Source organism: Parasteatoda tepidariorum, chromosome 3, assembly GCF_982258835.1.
Source record: "Parasteatoda tepidariorum strain Cologne lab strain chromosome 3, Ptep-v5.0, whole genome shotgun sequence".
NCBI lineage: Eukaryota > Metazoa > Arthropoda > Arachnida > Araneae > Theridiidae > Parasteatoda > Parasteatoda tepidariorum.
Genome location: NC_141757.1, coordinates 17,232,145 through 17,252,429, shown reverse-complemented (window position 1 = coordinate 17,252,429; position 20,285 = coordinate 17,232,145). Strand labels below are relative to the sequence as shown.

The window sequence follows — 20,285 nt, the reverse complement described above, 5'->3', positions numbered from 1 at the left end:
AGCAAAGGGGAAAATGTCTTGCTTTTAATTAATGCATACTTGAGCCAAAAATAGATTAAAGGACAGGATGTGGCTTTAAGAGTGTGAGAAAGCGTTCCGCTTTGAATAATGAATGAAGGAAAGGATTTACAGAAAAGGAATAACATTAAAATATTAATTGAAGCGTTTTATGTTACATCCCCCTTCCCTGAAAAATTTTAATTGCAATCCAAAAAATTATTTTAAAAAATTATCTATTTGAAAAACTTTCCCTATGATAGAAGCACGATCAAAATGAAAAGAAAAAAATTCGTTTTTCTCACATTACAATCAATCTATAAAAATAGTATGGATTACAAAAAATAAATTTAGATAAACAAGATAAAAATTTAACACTATGTTACTAATTTAACACGTACTTCACTGCTAAAAAAATGTAGAAAAGCAGAAAAGCTGGTCCACTTTTTAATTTAAAAAATTATTTAAAATAGATTTTCTGACTTAACTGGGTTTTTTTTCCGTTCAAAGTCCTTTGTTTGAAAATCACAATAAAGTTGTTCACCAAGAAGAAGTATTCCTCATAATAACACAATTTAAGTAAACTCTTCAATCAGGATGAGGAAAATGTATAAACATTTTCTAAAAATGGAAATATTCTAAAGCTTAATAAAATATGAAAATACAAGTGATATGAGATATGAAAAGACAAGTTGACATTTTTTGTGAAAAAAAATTTCAATCTGAAGTTTTGACTTCAGTATTGTTTATTTTGTTAGAGAACAAAATTAAAAAAAAAAAAAAAAATGACACAGTGGTCGTTAATCTGAAGTTTAAGACTTCAGTATTTTTATTCTTATAAAAAAATGACACTGGTAAGTCTGATGTTAATCTTACCTTTTGAAGTTCAATTCTTATTGTCCCTACATCATATTTATCTTTAGCAAAAATTCTAAAAATTCTAAAATTTCCTGAAGTTGGGAATTTTCTTCATTATCTTGAATTGGCATAGTCTCGCTTGTTTTGTTTCTGAAATCTTTATTCTCCGAAGTTGGAATTATCCTTCATTTGTGGACAAATTGTGTAAATAGAAAGCATATACTACTTTAAGTATAAAAATGAAATTTTACGCAAAAGGCGTGAAAATTGGCAGATTTTAAGATTTCTTGATACACATTCGTCAGAGAGAAACACTCCGCACAAACGCACATAGAAAAACGAATAACATCAGAATTCAACAAATAATCTAAATAATACAAAAGTAACAGATGCTAATGAGACTGTACAGATTGCAATTTTTCTATAGCCTTTCAACATCCCCAGAGAGTGTCGGACACGCTCGAAGATGTTCAGCATCCATCATCACAAAGTCACAATTGTTGCATAAAATACAATTTGGGGTAGATAGTAATTCAAATCTATGTAGATAATCAGCAAGGCAGTCGTGACTTTTTTTACTTTAAAGGCCACAACAGCGTGTAATCTAGGGGTTTCTGAGATTTACCTTTATATATTGTCTAAAATTGTATATAACTATTTAATTTAAAGGCAAGTAGATTTCTAATTTTTCAAGCCACCGATGTTTCAAATTAAATTGGTAAATAAATGGTCAATATTACAATTATCAATCATCTACAGAAGCACGACAGAGCAGGGTATGCGACCAAATCCTTCCTGCGAAGAAAAATTAATTCATTTCTCTATGAGAGAAGGGTCCAGTTACAATATCAATCTCAATTCCGTCCTTCCATCGCAATTTCAATTCGATCTCTTACTTTTTGAACCTTAAGCTTTTCAAAGATGAATCTTTTTTACAGGATTAGAATCATTCATTATAAACACACGAGTAACCCACTTAAATCGATTGTCCTTGATAAATTTTGTAATGTTCCTTAAAACTCCTTTATGAATTTCCGTCTCGTACCAACTTCTCCAACAATCATTTTAATTTACATCTCCAAGAAAAACCTCAAAAATCCAAGATCTTGCCAATATCTATGTCTTAAGAGTTATAAACTAGGCCAAAATTAAGTTGATAAAAAAAATTTCAAGCAAAAATACCGTTATAAATTCTTGCTAAGTTCATTAAACCAATGTTCATTATACTAAAAAATAAGATATTTGTTTCATGTATAATCAGTGAAAATAATCGATAAATAAAGAAAAAAATATCAGAGAGAGAGTTAATAAAAAAGTAAACTTCCCTTCGGACAAAATATTAATCCTCTTCTGTGCGGTAAATAGTGTAGGGGAAAAACAATGTTTAAAATTCCCTTTCCCCTGTAATTTGTGAATTTGGACTTGCATAGCTATTTTACTACATTATTCAATTGGCAGCTAAGAACATGCTGGCAAGTCTTTCAGACGCAAAAGGTTAAAATCAGGATTGAAATTACTAGTTGTCGATAAACATACTTAATAATTGTATAGATTGAGAAAAACAAAACAATGAAAAAATGGTTGGTTTCGGAAAATTTATGTCAAACAAAGAAATATTTCTGCAAGAGATTCAAAATAATTAAACGAATAAACTAAGGATTGATTGTTGTTGTTTCTAATGCGACTAGGCACACTAGCAAGCCTGCTTGGTGAAACCGAGCAAATTTAAGGCAGAGGGTGCGTTTCTTGTTCTTCAGTGGTGCCCTCTATGATCAAGAATTCGTCTTCAGCCGCACACACGTCACAGCCCGTTAATCGGGCGGACCCATTCATACATTCCTTCATTCATCCACAGATCGTAATTTTGACCTGAATCAGAGAAGGATCGATTTCCTATCCAGTACCCCCAGAGGTATTGATTTGTTATGGGAACATGGAGGACTTTGCGACTCGACAGATTTAACATGCATCAGTCACCATTTACTACACTGGGAGTCTTTTGCCGGCGGGGTTCGAATCCACGAATTCTCGGATATGGGCCCAGCCCCCTACCGACCAGGCTATTCCGGCCCCTACTAAGGATTGGTAAAATAAAGGGTCATAGCATAAACAAAACTATGAAAACATGTCATTGAAGCAAGGGAATATTCTTGCAAAAAATTTAAATAAATAATCTATGGATACATAAAACAAAGAATCACAGCATAAGCAAAACTAAAAATCTAGGCCAAAACAGATATTTAATATAGTTAGGAATTTGGAAAAATAAATAATTTTAATTAATTAACTTGTTAATAATTAAGAAAATGTTTGTATTAAAGTAAACAAATTTTTATGTATTCAGAAATTTCAATACTTTTTAAACCTACATCTGATTTTTTATGCTATTCGATTGATAAAAAAATGCTTAAAAATTATTTCAAAAATTAGTGAATGAATGGTTAAGAAATAGCACTCCATTTTGAAATAAAATCCCCAAATTGTAATAGATCAAATTCTACGCCATTAGAATTAGCCTATTAACGAAATATTTAATCCTTTCTTTAATCATTTACTTGTGAAATTAAAAAAAAAAAAACGCCCTTTAGAGAATTTTCAAAAGTAAGAACTGGTAGATATAGAGGAGCTGCTCTCCAAAGAGAGCAGCTCCTCTATATCTCCTCTATATATAAGAGACCTTTGGAGAGGTTCTCCAAAAGCCCGAAACTAACGCAAGCCTCCATTCCATTAAACTGCTGACATCACTCACATGTCAAAAGACTTTTAGAAATTTTGCCAGTCGGGCTTGCAATGGCAAGGCTTGAAGTGTTCTTTTAACAAACTCAGCTTTTATTCCTGACCACCAGCGATCAGTTGCAGTTGCATCTTTTAGACTATTAACGGGACATGACTGTCTACAGAATCATTTATTAGCCGATTCACCTTTGTGTGTTATATGTGATAGTGGACGGCCAATGACGGCTGAACATTTGGACGAGTGTGAAGCACTGACAGATTTTTCTTGTATATTTCAACGCTATGGGCAAGCAAGAAGTTTAATGGCCTAACGGCTAATGTAACTGGCATTTGACAAATAAATAAATATAGCCATCTATATTTTATTTGACATTTCTTTTTCATTAAATTATTTAAACTAGTTTTTAGATATTATAACAATTCTTCATTACTTACCAAGTAACAGATTAATTAAAATAATTTTTTTGCCCACTATACTGTTACTGTGTTTGACTTTTACACACTTCTATAATTTTCATTTTAAAATTGCGGTAAAATAACCGGCAGCAGTCAGTCCATCTGATTAACCATAAAGTTTAATGTTAATAAATTTTTTTACCGTTACGGTAGTTTTTAAACCGTTTACAACTGGTAGGATTTTAAAAAACATGACCACTAAAAATTACGGTTTTTTAACCATTTACAGCAAGCATGGGTTCAAAACCATAAAAAGAACAAATATAACCGGACATTGGAGCTAGGCTTTTCGTTAGGTAATGGTCATAGAAGTTAGGTTGTGGTTGAGTTGCGTATTTACGGTTTTGCAACCATTTACAATTGGTATAGTTTCTAAACCATTAAAATAAAACAAACATTGGGGCAATGTGGATCCTACGTCATTTATGCGCAAATGATAATTTCGCATTATCCAAGGATACCGATTATGGAATGTAGGAGACTAAAAACTCTTCATGTATTGAGGGAATGGAACAAATATTGTGGTATTAGTGATGGGATTCGAGCCCCTATTCAACCGGTTATGAAATTGACCTATTAGCTGTCTCAGCTATAGTATGTATCTAGCTGCGCGCCGCAAAATGGCTTAATCAGATGTAGCCTAGTTGGCGTGTATAGAATTCCGGTTGTTAAACCGCATTCGACAAAAATAATCAATAATTAATTTTCTCACATTTAACAGTTTGAATATCATTTTTTTATGGTTATTTGACTATTTTGATTGAATATTGCAAAATAACAATTCAGTAAATTCCTATTTAAACATTTTTACTGAGAAATTTGTTTTTCAATGGAAAAAAATATATTTTCTTCTTTTTTTTTTATTGTGAATGTGATTTTAGTAATTTTTAAGAATTTTGAATGCCAGTTTGCATAACTGAATTAAACATATAAATAATCTAATAATTATGTAGGTATGTTTATAAATGATAGAAAAAATACATTTCTGCTGTATTGGTGGAATCTAGTTATGCAACAACCACAGAAAAAAAAAATTTCTGTGCGAGAACAGAATTTTGGCGGTTGCAAAAATGCGATTATTTTAAGCATTTTATTATTAGCAAAGATGTCAAATAATATTAAGAATAAATGAAATGGATACGCAATTGCAGAAGAAAAACTTAGCAGAAAATAAAATGCAAGGTTTTCTCATGATGATCACTTTTTAGCTTTCATTTAGGGTTGGAAATTCACTCACTTTATGAGTCTCTGTCAATACTGATGTAGATTGCGAATAAATCAGTTCCTCTTTTTTTTTTTAATACAATAGGGCTAATAAAGAAAAATTTAGGAAACAAATTTTTAATTTTTCAAAAACTCTTACTAAGCATCTGTTTCGAAATTTAACTTTTCTCTTCTTGTCGTACTAAGCTAACACCTCCTAGAAGAGAGAAGGCCTCAGCACGTATCAATTTAAAAGCTCAACGAAAGGAAAATAACCTGTGGAGGAAGAATAATAACGATGCCACTACGCTCGGGCTACTAAGCTGCGCAATAGGAGAAAATATGAAAAATGTATATTACCTTTGGACTACTAAGGGATTAAATTTCTTGTTTATGGTAACGTGCTGAGGCTTTCTCTCTTCTAAAAGGAACTGACTGAGCACAATTGTTTCAACTTTCATTCACGATTGAAGTAAATGAAAATATCGTGAAACATTCAATTTTTGTTGTCGCTTAATACAAAATTTTCCGACTAAATTGTTAAAAAGTGTGAAGATCGCTCAAACTATAAAAAAAAAATTCCAGTTTGATTTAGATATGTGCAGAACTTATCGCATTGTTAATAAAATGATTTTAGAATAATTTGATAATTAATTTGTTAATAAATAATGAAAATAATGTTAATAAATAATTTTAAAATAATTTGATGATTAATTTGTTAATAAGAAATAAAAATGATGTTCTGTCAATTTTACAGGAGAGCAATTTAAGAAAGACATTTATTCATTTAAAAAACATCAACATATTTATGATCATACTGTGCATTTAAATACGCCCTAAATTTAGAACTAGGGCCTTTTGAGAAGGTTATAGAATGTTGAGACAGAACAAAGATAAATGTGGAAAACGAATGTGGAGATAAACGAAACAAAGATAAATGTGGAAAAGGCACCTTTAAAAACAAAACGCACATTAATGAAATAAAATCTTTCGTATAAAATTGGAGAAATTAGCATCTACGATATCTTTTATTCAAGTTTTTTTATTCAAATTAATAGTAAAATAAGTTTTAGTTCATTCATAAGTGCCCTAATTTAAATAATGAGATCATGCGAGAAATGCTCGTATTTAGAAAGTGGTTATATGTTTACAATTTAACTTCAGTGAAAATTAGCCACCACATTGAAGTTAAAAAGAAAAAAACGTTCACATGATTTCACATTCATATAAAACATTTTATAATAAATATTTTGCGGTGAATACAAATGATTTGCTTAACAAAGTGAATGATGAATAGATAATGGAATCATGTTAATGCAATTGTTTCAAAACTCAGTGGTGCGACAGCCCACAGAGGGCCAAGGCCTACTGTGCCCATCTCAGTTTTCTTGACCTTAGGCTCTGGGGTGCAGGAGCAGATGTTCCGGTCAGGTGGTCAGCCGAACGCTGAAACCCCCAGTGTTTAGTTCCCAAGCATGCTTGGTACTCATTTATCGACCCACTGAAGGGATGAAAGGCTGAGTCAAGCTTACCTGGCCCGAGGATCGAACCCAGGGCCTGTGGCACGGGAGTGCGACGCGCTACCACTCAGCTACCGGGCGTCATTCCATTGTTTACCCTTTTAATTAAAAAACCCCCGACTGTTTTAAAAGGAAGACTGGGCAATAACGAGTAGAAATCTGGAAGTGAAACTTTCTGTACGTAATAAATTATCTTTACACTACGAATTTTCCCATTTCAATGATGCGGAAAGTGCCTGTATGAAAGGAATGACGGTATATCAACGTGCATACCAAGAAAACATTTATTACGTAAATATTTTATCAAATTACTTCTTTATCCTTGTAATTTTAAATTTCAAATATGATTGACTCATTTATCTATATACCAATTTAACTATCTTTTATTTTAAGAGCAAAAGTACCTCTTTTATACTCCATTTGCAATAGAATTACTTCAGTGATTCACACTGTGAAATTAAAAATCTAAGATGAATTGGAATAGGGCCCTAAACAGTCCCGGTTGCCCTGTTGAAAGAACAGGATCAGGATGGAAAAAATGTAATAAAGGGTAATAAGACGTCGTAATAATGATGGATATTTTATTCCTATGAAAAACAAGCTATACTCTGTTGCAAGTTAAGAAAAAACCATCGTCTCTATGGAGAGCCTGTTTGCATCTAGTGCACGCCAAATGCATTGCTAAGCTCCCAGCACGAACGTATATCAATATCGCCAACTCTTGAAACGACGTTGCACAACCTCCTTTTTCCTTCTGTTATTAGTAAATAGTTATTAACAACAATGATCAACTAACAAGTAATTAGAATTAATAAAAATTATAACTAAAATTCGCAATAAATATACGTCTTTCTGTTCGCATTTCAAGAAACTGATGAAAGAATAATAAAAAAAATTTCTTACAGACGATTTTCTTCAACAACGAAACAAAAGTAAAAAATATTTCTTGCAGATGATTTTCTTCAACAACGAAACAAAAGTTTAAAATGTTTCTTGCAGACAATTTTCTTCCACAACGAAACAAAAGTAAAAATTCTTTATCTGGCATTTGATATGTTTATGAGGTTAGCATAAAACGCGACATTTTTAGTGCAGTATAATCCAATGCTATAGTCATGTAGTTGTTTCTTTTTCAAGAATGAATGTTCTCCTTATTCATCGAAATATGTCGCCAAATCTAGGATTCCAGTAAGGCTACGAAACTATAATTTTTTTTAATAAATCTGTGATATATATCGTTAATGATAACCCAAATTAAATTTTTGGCTGACGTGTTTAACTTATGAAAGTTTTTACATTGTTTTGAAGGCATATTTGTATAATTTGATAACGGAATAAAACGGAACTATTTACAGTCACGGATGTTTACTTAAATCCAATACCGCAATGCTCTTTTTTTAACTTGCAACGGAGAATAGAAATAAAATGATGGTGGTACCAGTTTTTTTCCGTGTAAAATAGAGCCCTGCTTAGCTCTCATTATCTATTTAATTCTATATAAATCGTTGTATACAGGAGCCACCATCCTGCTAATTACTTTTCAAGAGAATTTAAAAAAAAAAAAAACTATTTTATGATTTTTCTATCATTGCAAAAAAATGATAGAAAAAATTATGTTCATGATCTTGGCACTAGACTACAATTTTACTAAACAAATTTCTGTTCATATTTAATAAATTACGTTAACAAAAAGTCAGGTACAAATATAACACTAAAAAAGAAAGAAAGCGAAATCTAGCTGGCTTTAACGTTTTAGTTCATAAAAACTTCAGCATCGTTATTTTATACAGGAAAATAAAACAAAAAAATCATTCAAATCTTTGAAAAAAATTTTTGAGCATCATATTTTATCCGAAATATTAATCCTACAAATTGAGGAATAGAAAATAATGTCCTAAGCAAGCAATTTTAAATAATTCTACGGTATGCAGTTTTAAAAAGAATTTTCCTTTTAAAATTTATTAAATTAATGTCCAATCGAGAAAATAAATCCATTTTTATCCTTATTTTGTAAATCATGTAAAAAAATGGTCTAGTTGAAATGGAACATTAAAATTCACAAAAAACAAGCAAAATCTGACTTTTTAAAGTTAAAGTTTATGAAAACGCTTACATCATATTTCCCAGTTGTATTGTGAACTAAATACGGTATTATGGATCTTTCAATAAAAAGCTAAAAAGTGATCTATATTTCAAATCAAAAGTTTTGATGTTTACTAATTTCATTAAAAATACTTATGCTATACTTATACTAATTACTTATACTAATATAAATACTTATACTAATTTCATTAAAATATATATTTGAAAGAAGGAAAACGATTTTCTGAGCAAACGATTTTAAATAATTTCATGAAACACAAATTTAAAACAAATGTTTTTTATTCTTTATTAATTTTAATTTTCTATTTTTCCTTATGTTATTAATATTCTATTTGGAAGAATAAACACATTTTTATTTATATTTCGTAAATCATGTAAAAAAATGATAATCTTTTTGAAACGTGAAACCACAAGTAAAAAAAAAGTAACCAAAAGCTGACTTGATTGAAGTTAAAGTATACGGAAATGTTTACATCGTCGAGAAATCTTCTCAATTGGAAAATGAATTTAACGTAAGATTTTATGTACGTTTTAACTTTATTAAAGAAGTGAACTGTTTCGAAGGAATCTACAAGAGAATTTTGATGACATCCTATTTTATTGAAAAGATTTATTCTTAAGAAAATCAAATTTCTTGTGTAAATAAATTATTTCAATTAATTCCAAGGTAAAATTTTAAAGGAACTTTTCATGTTCACAATTCTAAACTTTCTTCTTTTTCTTTAATGAAATTTATTGTAATTTATTCTCTGATAGAAGAATTTAGGAGTATAAATATCTATTCTTGAATATAACGTAACCCATGTTAAAAAATGTTTTCAGGCGAAATGCTAAGTCATAAGATTACTTTACTTTAGCTAATTTAAACTTTTACATCATCACTTTCTTTAAAAAATAATCTAAACATGAGATTTTATGTAGCTTTATATAATGTACTAAGTAATATATTTAGAAAAAAAAATATTTCTGATAGCATCTTATTTTTTTGAAATATTAAGGATGAATTAAATTTTCCAAGAAAACAATTTTAACTAATTCTATTGCATAAACTAGAATTTAAGAGGATTGTTTACTTCCTTTATCAATTTTGTTTTACTTAAGCTGCTTAATGTATCAATATTTTCTTTACAGGAATAAATATATTTTCAGTAATATTTTGTTAGTCTTTCAAAACTGCTAAGAGGTATTTAGCTTTTTAATGCAAAGAAACTATCTGTACCTCACTAAGAATAAACAATATTGATTTAATTTAGTAATCTTAAAGTTTAAAAAATGTACTGAATGAAGTTTAGTGCCAAGGAAAACATTTTGCAAAGAAAAATAATTATTTAGCAGTTTTACTTATTTTTCATTGCAATGCAATCAAACAATAAACTTTACTTACTTACAATTGTTGAAAGAAATATACATTGTTTGGCGTTAGTCAGTTATTGATCAATATATGTTTATTATAGAATATCATTAGCTTTAGATGTTAGAACAAGTTAAAGTTTCAGGTTTAAAACTTAACCTTTGATTTACAAGTGAATAAAGATCATCATTGTTTTTTCTAGATTTTATTGAAATCCTGCCCATCTGGTAACTTTACCAAATAACGGTTTTTAAAGATCTTATTGAGATTAGAGGATGAGCCATTCGATTCAGTTGAAGAATATTTGAATAGGATTCAATTTCAAACCTCATTTTATCGTTTTCCACCTGCCTTTTTCACAGCCTCGTAAATAAAAAACTGAATTTATCAGATAAACTGCATTAAAAGAATCTGCATCTAGCTAGGCTGTGTACAAAGAAACACAATGAAAAAAAAATAAACAGCAGGATCAGTACTCGTGAGGAAAACTCACTATGAAATCAGTAATAAAAATGTGTTCACCAACGGTTTTTTTTTCTCCAACGATATTGAACAAAAAGAATACATTTTATGAATTTAAGTAATCTATAGGTACACTAAAAGATATTTTAGTAAACAAATGATTAAAGATTACTCAAAATTTTATCACTAATTAAAGTTGATCCTCACAAAAACACTTCCACTTTTTTCATCAATGCATAAGCTTCTAGTTTTGTCCCATAATTTACATTCATAGTTTTTGAAAAAAAACTTTTCTGGCGAGTAAGTACAATTTTTGCTTTTATTAGATCAAATGATGGATATTAATCTAATTTGAATTATTAAATCATAAATTTTTTTTCTCACATTTTTAACAGATGCAAGTTTTTTTTTTCTTTTGATAAAAAATTAGAGTTTGAAAATAAGAGACCCAGAAAAAATATTCCATTGCATATTCTTTAGAAAAAATAATTGAACAAATAACGCATTTATTGATCTTTTAAAAAAATTATTTCAATAACGTTGAGCAAAATTTTTGGTTAAAACTAATGGATTTTTTTTCAAAGGATATAAGCATTTCAATAACAAAACAAGACGTAAAATAGTCATAAGAAAATAAATTTTATCATCTAATAAATCAGAATTGTCTATAAATGATTTATTGTCTTTAGAATATAATATTCCATTTTCTTTGAATGAAATGCGTCAAGAAGATTAATTAGTAAGTATTTTAGGTATCTATCTAATCCCCAGTTTTATATCATTTAAGCATCTAAACTGAAATATTTAACTCTAAAATAACCATAATACACAAGAAAAAATTAAATTTAGTTTCCTTGTAAACTTAAAAAACTCAGTTGCCTTTTTGCTCCTAAAACAGACAAAAACGACATACATAGAAAATCCATAAAGTTATAAGCATTTTGTGTTTATTGAACGATTTCCAAATTTTAAAAATAACTTAATACATTTCTCGTCTCAAAGGTTGAAAAAATTAAAAATATTCTTATCCATGTATTTTACTTTCATCGACAGGTTTAATTAGCTTTAAAGATAAAATAAATAGCACAATTTATATTCAAATAATATATTTATTAATTTAATTGTTTGAAAAGTAATATTTTCCTGACAATGCAAATTGAATTGTGAAATTTTCCAGTGTCAAGCGAGGATCAAAAGTCGGATTTAATGGCAGCTACCACCCAGGGCCCCATGGAGGGGGGCAAGAGGCAGGTTAAAAAGAGAGAACCGGGTGATGATTTTCACACACATTTAATAGACCACTTAATATCTCCCAATAAGCCACTGCTCTTTACCCACGCTCTTTTCCTCCCTAATCCATAAAAGCTTCAGAGATTAGTCACATATATTGGCGATTTTATCATCATGTGATACTTTTACTTCTATTCCTTTAAAAAAAATTAAATAAAAATTTTAATTTAACATTTTATTCAGTTTTGATTCTTCAAAATAAATTTTTGTTAAAATAGAGATTTTAATTAGAAATATAAATAATACACATCATATCTGGAAGTAAAACTTTACTATTTACAATACAATATCTTTTTTTTAAATAATGAGTACAAAAATAATAATCTTTGCTTTTTAATGACAAATTTTGCTAGCAATTTTCACGGAAGAAAGATATTCTGAATTTTAGAATTCATTATCTTAATATTTAGTGAAAGTTGCATGGGTATATCTACCAAATTTTAAAAAAGTTTTGATGCAAAATGCTTTAATATAAAATGTTTTAGAAATTTTGATTCTTTAAGAAAAAAAAAGGAAAATAAAATTTCAATTTTCTTAGTATTTGGTAACATTACACCATTTAATATTGTTTTTATATTTTTTTGAACTATGTGTATGTCATGATGATCATAAGCATTTTAAATCGAATGAATAAAATCAATAACAAAACATATTGTGAGGAAAAAATTATACCACAGTATTTGCAATTATAGTTCTGCATAAAGTGAAATAGAAATTTTTAAAAAGAGAAATTTAAACTAGTAAAGGGCACTTTTTTGCTATGAATTTTTATTTAAAATATTTAGTTCAGCAGATTAAATACTATTTAAAAAAAATATTTGTACAAATTTTTTTTATGTTGCACCATTTTTCTTTAAATATTGAAGAATAGTATAAACAAAACTATAATGATATTACACTAATAATAGGTTGAAGACCATTTGTTTAAAAATAAATTCATAAAAATGATAATTTTCAACTTAATAAATATGTAATGATGATTGAAATTCTTAAAGTTACAATATGCATAAATGATAAGTAATTTATTGTTTAATTTAAAATTAATTATTAATTAAATAAAATCCTATTTACATGTAAAACATAAACTAAATATTAGTTGTTTTCATTATAAATTATTGCCATGAAACCTATCGCCAACTTGGCAATATTTGCGTGATGTTTTTCTTAACTAAGGACTACAACCCAACCTCCCCAATTGTTGCAAATAAGGGAAAAGCAAAATCCCCCACAATTGTCCTCTCCATCTCATTTTCCAATGACAAAAGGGGAGAAAAATGGATTAAATCGATTAATATGAACAGGTAATTAAACTGTTGTTCACCCAAATCAATTCTTCGATGGTCGCATCAATCTATAAGGACATAATTTATTAATGATTCTCTCGTGGAATTCTATTTTGCTGGAAACAAAAGAAGACAATATGTCACGGGAAATGATCAAATAAACGAGAAAAGTGGAACAAGTTATATTTGACTCAACAATCTTTAGAAGAATAACGCGCCGATTGATTTTTTTTTTTCGTTGCTGCCATTTTTCACAAATGAAATCGTTTGCTTCTAACAATTTGCAACAACAAAAAGCTATTTGACCACTCGTTTGTTCCTATGAAAGCTTAAACTCCCAAAAAAAGAAGCATTCTATTTGTTATGTTCTTTAGGTGCTTGTTTTGTGTGACAGCTGTCTGTTCTGTAGAATCAACAAAAGAATTTATGTAGTTAAAATGAACGAAAGCAGTGTTTTATTCTTTTTATTTGGAATAAAATTATCTAGTAGAGATATCTAACTTCTTTTTTTAATGCGGTGCTCAAAATTAGACAGGTATAGAATGCTGAATAATTGTTTTGAAATTATAGAACACTTTAGTTTTAAGGGAAAAAATCTTATGGACAGATAATGACGGGTAATTTGCATATGTAATATTTTAACGCGGTAAAATCGTTTGACCAAAAATATACACTGTTCTTTATTTTCATTATTAACTTTGACCATTTTCAAATCGGGATAGTTTTTTTAATGTTTAGAGAAACAAATTTAAGAAAATTGGTTGAACGAAAAATATGTGGTTCTATTAACAATAACCAAAAAATAACATTAATCACTAACTTATAGAGATAGTTATCGTGATGTTTAGAGCAACAAAGTTAAGTAAATAGGTCAAACAAAAACCTTGTGATTCTTGCTTTTGTGTTTTTTAGCTTGGTTTTGTATTTTTTTTAACTTTAATATTAACGTCTTCTTAATAAGGGTACTAACTTCTAATAATAACGACTTCTTAATAATTAAACAGAAGACACTTCACTGGTTTTATATATTAAGGTTGTATTGTTTGAAGCAACTTTTTTACTTTAAAATATATTCTATTGATGGAACAAGCTATTAGGGTTTATAGATTCCGCGCTCATCTGAATTCCAAAATTATTAATAAACAAATTTTATTTAAAATATATTTAATTGACCCTTAAATGAAAATTTCTAACTACTAAACTTACTATTACACCTGTTTTATTCAAGAATTATCAAAAAACCGCGACTAAAAACAAAAAGATCATCAAGAGGAATGTTTGATCTTTAGAGAAGAGCGAGATGAAATCGCCCAGAATCTGACTAGATTCTAGCTTTCCCGCTGAAGCACAACATAGAAGGTAAAACAACATTTACAGCGAATCAAAAGGCGCTCAATCTGGTGTTAGCTGACGAAGTTCAAAGCGATTGTTTGCAGTAAGGGAAAACAGTCAGCTGTTTAAGCAAGATTTCTGAGAGCGATAAACCGTTGGCGGGGCACAAATAAGAGGTTTTATTCAATCATATCAATAATTTTATCGGAAATAATTTTTAGCCAAGTATTTTTCATCTATAATACAATTTATGACATGATAAGTTTTGTTGGAATAAGGTTTCATGCCTTTTTTTCTTCATAAGTAATCTATATGCAAATTAAATAAATAATTCCAAGTAACTGAAGCGGTAATATATCTACCAGATTAAAAACGGCTTCGATACTTATAAATTACTTATACCAAAGGTATATACAATATTTACATGATTGAAAACTTTATTCGCTTTAAAAATAAACAAATATATAAAAAATAAACAGTCGACGTGTTTCAAATGCTTCAAAAATAGGCACCCATTTTCAAGACTTGCTTCATTTTACCCTGATTTGTCTCTCGGCCATTGTGATTTTTCTTTGTCCGTTTTTCATCGTTATTCTCTCTTTTTTTTGTGTGTTGTTTTTCAAGTTTTGCTTCTTACCTTTATTTTTCCATTTTTCGTAAGCAACTTCACGTTTTTATTTTATGTCATTTTTGTTTGTTTGCATTCCCGTCTGGCAAGTCTTGAAAATGGGCGCCTATTTTTGAATCGCTTGAAATATGTCTACTCTTTTTTAATATTTGTATATTTTTGAAGCGAATAAAGTTTTCAATCATGTAAGTATTGTATATACCTTTGGTATAAGTAATTTATAAGTATTGAAGCCACAGAAACTGCGTTAAAACTAAATGTATATTACATTATTTTCCTCTGCTATATTATTTCCTTTTGTAATACAATTTGTAACACATTAAGTTTTATTAAAATAGAGCTTTATTCTTTTTTTAACCGTTGAAATCAATAAAACTAAATTGAAATTAAATTAATGCTATATTATTTCCTTTTGTAACACCATTTCTAACACATTAAGTTTCATTAGAATAGAGTTTTATTCTTTTTTTTAACATTGAAATCAATAAAACTAAATTGAAATTAAATTAATACTATACTATTTCCTTTTGTAATATCATTTCTAGCACAGTAAGTTTCAGTAGAATAGAGTTTTATTCTTTTTCTTAAACATTGGAATCAATAAAACTAAATTGAAATTAAATTAATACTATATTACTTCCTTTTGTAATACCATTTCTAACACAGTATGTTTTAGTATAATAGAGTTTTATTCTTTTTTTTTAAACATTGAAATCAATAAAACTAAATTGAATTAAATTAATACTATATTATTTCTTATAGTAATACAATTTATAACACAATAGTTATAATAAAACAGGATTTAATGCCTTTTTTAATAGTATTGAAATCGCTAAAATTACTTGGAAATTGAATGGATTCTATATTATTTTCTTCAAAATAAATAGTATGTAGAATTGTCTTATAAACGACCTCAATAATTTTGATGATTATGGCTTATAATACTTTTCTGGTATCTAATTTCTACAAAAGAAGAATTTAGTACTCAAATTTTGCTCAACTAACAAGATATCATTGTGAAACAAATTATTTACGGTTAGTAGGATAAGTTTTACAGCTTTTTCATAAATATTGAAAGCATAAAAAATTGTATTGAAATCAAATGTATACTAAATATTCTAAATAAATTGAATGTAGTAGTAATATGTCTAAATAAATGTTTAAGTCGAATTATTTTATCAAAACCCCAGTTGGTTTTCATGTATATGATCATTGCTAAATGGATGTTTGAATTCTAAAAATGAATTTTTTGCACAACAAAAACAAAGGTTACTGCAATGCGATTCATTTTTGTGTTATTAGTATAGGGCTTTATGCATTTTATAAATATTGAAAACACCACAACTGTGTTGAATGTGTGCTATAATACTTTCTTTAAAATAATACATATAATTATCTAATAGATGACTTAAATAGTTTTAAGATTGCGGCCAATAAAGCGTAACCGTCGTGCAAAATCATTTAAGTGAGGAAAATAGCTTTCAAATTTTACTTAACAAATTATCACCCTATATAACCCACATCGGATGTTTCAATATAAACTCAACAATCATATTACTCAACAATAGAAATTATAACGTAAAAAAAAATTACAGAATAATTAGAATTTTTTTTTCACTCTTAAAATGCTACGATTTTAGTGCCAACAAAATATTGGTGCAGCTAAAATAACAAGCAATCCCTCAGTTTTTTTTTTTAAATTAATTTTTCATATTTTTTTATTTATTAATTTTTTTTTAGAATTTATTTAAAACTGATTTGATCACCAATTGCATTTTTCAGCATCACCATTCTCATTTGAACCAATTTGATACAAAATATCAAAGTAACTGCTCAGTTAAGAAAGTCTGGGCTTTAGAACGAACAAATAAACATTGATTAATTTAAAAATTATTAAACTTTTTTAAAAATAGCCAATTTGGCGCGATTTTTCCAACTAGTCGCAAATGATCAATCCATAAGTAATTCTTTGTTTTTATAAATTGTTGATCCGAAATAGTGCAGCGTTGAAGATACTTTTAAATATTAATTAATTAAATCTCTATCGTCTCTCATTTCCCCAAAATTGTGGCTTGCGCCATTTTCAAAGTCAATATAGAGGATCTGACTGAAAATAGGCTAAGGTTGACCTAACAGTCTTGATTTACTGTTGCAAACTCACAACTGTCATGAAAATAACATATATTATTCGAAAAAACTTGCCGTTTCAAGTTTTCAAGCAACGATAAACCCTTCGAAAAACAGCCTTAACTGTAGAATATGACAAGCGCTTTTATTCAAGTTTAGATAGTTCTCAATGTTTAATAAACCTTTTATTATTTTATTTTAATAATAAACTTTAAAAATGAGATTTATGTTAACGTTAAAAGAAATATATTTACATGAAATGTTTAAAAATGTTGGAGGAAAATTATCTACAAGAGGTGATTTGGGGCAAAAAATTTTGAGAACATAAGTTCTAAATAACATAATTATGTAAATAAGAAATGACGTAAGAAAATAAAACATACATCTGAAAAGAATAACACCCAAAATTCGAAAGTTATACTCAATTTTTTTCATTTGAAACTCATTTAAAGTAAGCTAGGCCTCCTTTGCATTTTTCAAGTTATAACATTTATATGAATTGAAAACAAAAAGAGATCCATAAAGGGCATGTAAATAAACTTCAATAAGACATATATTATCAATTATCAAACTGCCAATAATAATTTGACAACACTGTATTTGCTGTAAACATATTTTTTCAGTCAATTGCTACTATATTTATTTGATAACCTTCTGAGAAAACGAAACAAATTAAATTACACTTCTATTTCAGTTCCTCTACATACCTGCATCTGCCCAGTAAATACGAATTAAGCCTATTAGAGGAGGAGCGATTGCGTTTTGAAATCGGAAAGTTTTAAACCGAAAAAACTTTTTCAAGGAAGACTACTTATTAGTGTACGATCGTGCAGTTGAGAGGAGTCAATAATTCCTTCTTTTTTTTTTCGACAAGCAAAATAATTGAACACGGCATGGGTTTGTAATTCATTATTCGGACACATAATCCAGAGATCGCCTTGCATTATTAAGTGGAACCCGGTGTCGATTATCCAATAGTTGGGCGCAATTATTGATTCACGCTCAACAAATTGAACCTTGCGTGGGACTTATAATCGTTATGCGTTGGATTGCGTTCGTAATTGCCGAATGATCCCATGTGGAAGTCGTCAATCAATGAGCGTGAGTTTGTGACAAATGTAAAATAATGTTTTGACGGTAGCTTTTTTGTAAGTTCAAAATACTGGAGTACTTTTTGTATCTCAAATTTAGCTCCTTTTTTTATTTTACACTTTCAAAAAAATTCTTAAAATTCAAATAAATGCGTCAAAAAGTCAGCCAAAATCATGCAAATACGCTTTTAGAAAGGAATAAGAAAGTAATTTTCCAAAGTTCTGCCGTGCATTTTGTTTTTCTTTCCTCATATTTTAAATTATCTCAACTTTTGAATTCTCGTATATATGATTTTTTTTTTTTTTAATGATCGTTATTAAAAAATGCATAAGAAAAATCCAGTCAGCAAAGGTTTTTCAACCCTTTTTTTTTCGGTAAAGAATAAGAAAAACAATTTTCTCAAACTCGGTCTTCTTGTTTTTTCTTCGGTTTTAACTATCTCAGTTTTCACTCTTGGAACTAAACCTTCCATATATTTAATTCAAATGTTCGCATTTTTTTAAAAAAATTCTTGTCAGGAAAAAAAATCAAAAAAGTCTCTTCATCAATCTTTTTTTTTAAGCTGAAAACAATTTTCTAAAATTCCTTATTCTAGTTTTCGCTCTCAATTTTGAATTAGATTTAAATTCATGTGTGGAGCACGTTAAAAAAGACATTGAAATAAGTTAGTAATTAAAACATTGAGAAAAAAAACGAATTTAATTTGTTCAGGAGCAGCGAAAGGAGGAAGAAGCACTTTTCCTTTTCGTATTCGCACGCTCGGGAACCGATTATTTTTCTCGTTATGCCTGATTTCTACTACAAATTTATATAAAATCATAATTGCAGTTAAATACGATGAAGATTACAGTTTGTTATTATTTAAAATGCGTGAATATATTGTAGCAAAATTTTAGCAATATTTAAAAAACAATTGCAAAACTGACCCAAACATACAAATTGCCATCTAGCATTCAAAATGCCAAATCCCAAACTGCCGATGACTGGTCAATACGAATCGGCATCCGGCTTGAAACGACCACAGTGCTGACGTGAAATATCCTCAGTGGTAGATGGATCATGGGTTAGAGTCCCTTTACCGTCAGGCTAATTGTGGAATGCTCTCGTGGTCATCCTCTCCATGTAACGCAAATGCGGGTTAGTGCCATCAAAAAGTTCTCCACGAAAACAAATCTCTATCAATACTTGATCCAGGAGTTCTCATGTCTTCGGGATTGGGTTCAAAATTAAAAGGCTACAGAGTTAAACATTTGTAGTCGTATAAACATCTTATATTTGAATTGTTTCCTTTTATTAACTTTGCACCCCTACTGAAGATGCGACATCAATATCTCTTCTGATTGTTACTGTTTATTTTCTTTGTAATGTTTGTTTGTATTTAGTTCACTTCTAAGTAACGCTGTTTTCAGGATTTCGTATTCAATATTCTACCCAATTGTTAAAACTCTAGTTTGAAAATTTTGAATATGTTTGCTTATGTGATTGAACTGTTGCGCACACTTCGAACTTTCGGAGTGTCCCCGGATGCCCCCTTACGGGGGCTGGGCGGGGTTAAGCTAGTTATTCGTAGTCGTAAACCCAAACAAATTGAGTCGGCTGTTCAACGATGGCTATAAAAAACCCGAACTGTAAACGACAAATCTACAACTATATAAACCAATAAGCATTCCATTATTTTTCCACTCTGTCAAAAAATGGAAGGTCGACCGTGTAAAGCTTAGCGTAGAGGGCGCTAGGGGTTGAAATTCGTCGTTAGACATCCGGGTTACTACATCCGACTGATTTTTACGCCTAAGCTTTTGAAAAAACGCACCATTCAATATTATTATACTAGTATTGTTTACAAT

General features: G+C 29.0%; 1 protein-coding gene across 3 annotated transcripts in view; it reads left to right on the top strand.

The window, feature by feature from the left end:
• Positions 1–20,285, top strand: part of LOC107436239 (photoreceptor-specific nuclear receptor) — a 74,112-nt gene that overhangs the window by 9,066 nt on the left and 44,761 nt on the right. The window lies entirely within an intron of this gene.